Raw genomic sequence first — 3,165 nt, forward strand, 5'->3', positions numbered from 1 at the left:
GTAGGGACTTTTTGGAGGGGGTGAGGGATACTGAATACTCGGCGATCACTGTTTCGGATCATGCTCCACATTGGGTCGACCTGCAGGTCTGCAAAGAAAGTTACCAGCGCTCACAATGGAGGTTAGAGGTGGGATTGTTGGCAGAAGAGAGGGTGTGTGAGAGAGTGGGGAAATGCATGCAGGACTACCTGCAGGTCAACGAAACAGGGGAAGTCTCAGCAGCGCTGCTCTGGGAGGCGCTGAAGGCGGTGGTGAGAGGGGAACTGATCTCAATCCGAGCCCATAGGGGCAGAACAGACAGGGCGGAGATGGACAGACTGGTGCAGGAGATGATATGGATGGATAGAGAATATGCGGACTCCCCGAGGGCAGAGCTACTTAGGGAACTACGGAGACTGCAGGCGGAGCTGGGGCTGCTATCCACTGGGAAGGCCGTAAAGCAGCTCAGAAAGGTCAGGGGCGCAGTGTATGAGTATGGCGAGAAAGCCAGCAGAATGCCTGAAGGCCATGCAGTTGGGTAAAGCCCCGGGGCCGAACGGGTATCCAGTGGAATTCGACAAAAAGTTCTCGGGGAAAGTGGGGCCGGTGCTGGTTAGGGTGTTTAACGAGGCGAGGGACAATGGGGTGCTATCCCCGACAATGTCGCAAGCCACCATATCGCTGATATTAAAACGGGATAAAGATCCGGAAGCTTGTGGGTCGTCTAGGCCAATCTCCCTGATTAATGTGGACGCTAAACTGCTGGCCAAGATCCTGGCGTCCAGAATCGAAGACTGCGTACCGGACGTGATTGTGGAGGACCAAACGAGGTTTGTTAAGGGCAGGCAGCTAGTAGCCAATCTAAGAAGGCTACTCAATGTGATTATGATGCCCCCGGAGGGAAGAGAGGTGGAGGTAGTGGTGGCAATGGATGCCGAAAAGGCTTTTGACCAGGTGGAGTGGGACTATTTATGGGAGGTGCTGGGACGGTTTGGGTTTGGAGAAGGCTTTGTGGACTGGGTTAAACTGCTATATCAGGCCCCGGAGGCTAGTGTAAGGACGAACAGAACGACATCCGAGTATTTTAGACTACACCGTGGGACGAGCTAGGGATGCCCCCTCTCTCCACTGCTGTTTGCGTTGGCCATAGAACCGTTGGCAATTGCTCTGAGAGCGGTAAGGGGATGGAAGGGAATGGTCAGGGGGGGATAGAACACAAGGTCTCGCTCTACGCGGATGACCTGCTTTGGTACATGTCGGATCCAGCGGAAGAGATGGATGGGATTATGGAAATCTTAGGGGAATTTGCCCGGTTTTCAGGCTACAAGTTGAACATGGCAAAAAGCGAGATGTTTGTGATGCAGGCGAGGGGTCAGGAGAAAGGCTGAGGGAGCTACCGTTTAGGCTGGTTGGGGAAAGTTTTAGGTATTTAGGGATACAAGTGGCGCGCGACTGGGGTAAGATGCATAAGTTGAACTTGTCTAGGCTGGTGGAGCAAATGAGGAGCGAGTTTTGGAGGTGGGATGCGCTCCAGTTGTCACTAGCGGGGAGTGTACAGACGGTGAGGATGATGATCCTCCCGAGATTCCTGTTTATTTTTCAGTCTCTCCCTATTTTCATTCCGCGGTCCTTCTTTAAAAGAATCAATAAAATCATCCTGGGATTTGTTTGGGCGGGGAAGTCCCCGCGGGTAAAGAGGGGGTTGCTGGAACGGAACCGTAGCGAGGGGGGACTGGCGTTGCCGAACCTCAGCAACTACTACTGGGCGGCTAACATAGCCATGATAAGGAAATGGATGGTGGGTACGGGGTCGGTTTGGGAGCAGTTGGAGGCTGCTTCTTACTGGGGCACCAGCTTGGCAGCCCTGGTCACGGCTCCCCTGCCGCTCCCACCGGCCAGGTACTCCACCAGCCCTATAGTGGTGGCGGCTCTGCGGATTTGGGGATAATGGAGGAAGCACGCGGGGGAAGTGGGAGCGTCGGTCTGGTCCCCAATATGTGACAACCACCGATTTGTCCCGGGGAAGATGGATGGCGGGTTTCGAGCATGGCGGAGGGCGGGGGTGGGAAGGATGGGCGACTTGTTCCTGGAAGGGAGCTTCGCGAACATGAGGGCGCTGGAGGAGAAGTTCGGGCTGGTGAGGGGGAATGACTTTCGGTACTTGCAGGTGCGGGATTTCGTACGTAGTCAGGTCCCGTCCTTTCCACACCTTCCACCGAGGGGGATCCAGGACAGGGTAGTTTCCAGGGGTGAGGTAGGAGAGGGGAGAGTCTCGGATATTCATTTATTATTTTTTTAAATAATTTTTATTCAAATTTTTTCAACAACAAATTTTCTCCCAACAATAAAATAAACAAGACATAGAGAAAACAGAAAGAAACCCCCCCCCCCCCAATACAAAGCAATACATTAATAACAAAAAAAGAAAGTAGCAAACATACAGCCGCAGAAACAAATCCTCTTAACAGACCCATAACCCACCCCCCCCCCTTCCCCCCCCTCCCCCCAGTTTGCTGCTGAGATTGACCACCCCCTAACACACCGCCAGGAAATCAAGAAAAGGCTGCCACCGCCAGAAGAACCCTTGTACCGACCCCCTCAGGGCAAACTTGACCCTCTCCAGTTAAATGAACCCGGCCATGTCGTTAATCCAGGCCTCCGAGCTCAGGGGCTTCGCGTCCCTCCACTGTAAAGGAATCCTACGCCGGGCTACTAGAGACGCAAAGGCCAGAATACCGGCCTCTCTCGCCTCCTGCACTCCCAGCTCCGATTCTACCCCAAAAATAGCGAGCACCCAGCCCGGTTCTACCCTGGAACCGACCACCTTGGCAAGGTCTCCGCCACTCCCTTCCAGAACCTTTCCAACGCCGGACACGCCCAGAACATGTGGGTGTGATTCGCTGGGCCTCCCGAACATCTCCCATACCTGTCCTCACCCCCAAAGAACCGGCTCAGCCTGGCCCCAGTCATGTGCGCCCTATGCAGCACCTTCAGCTGAATTAAGCTGAGCTGTGCGCAAGAAAAGGACGAATTCACCCGTAAAATACCTTGCCGGGGAGGAGTGGGAGCGGGGCCGTCACCAGTGCCTCCAGACTCGTGCCCACACAGGACGCCACCTCCAACCTCTTCCATGCGGCACCCTCCCCCTCCATCACCCACCTACGAATCATTGCCACATTCGCAGCC

The sequence above is a fragment of the Scyliorhinus canicula genome, chromosome 11 (genome assembly GCF_902713615.1).
Source record: "Scyliorhinus canicula chromosome 11, sScyCan1.1, whole genome shotgun sequence".
Taxonomy (NCBI): Eukaryota; Metazoa; Chordata; class Chondrichthyes; order Carcharhiniformes; family Scyliorhinidae; genus Scyliorhinus; species Scyliorhinus canicula.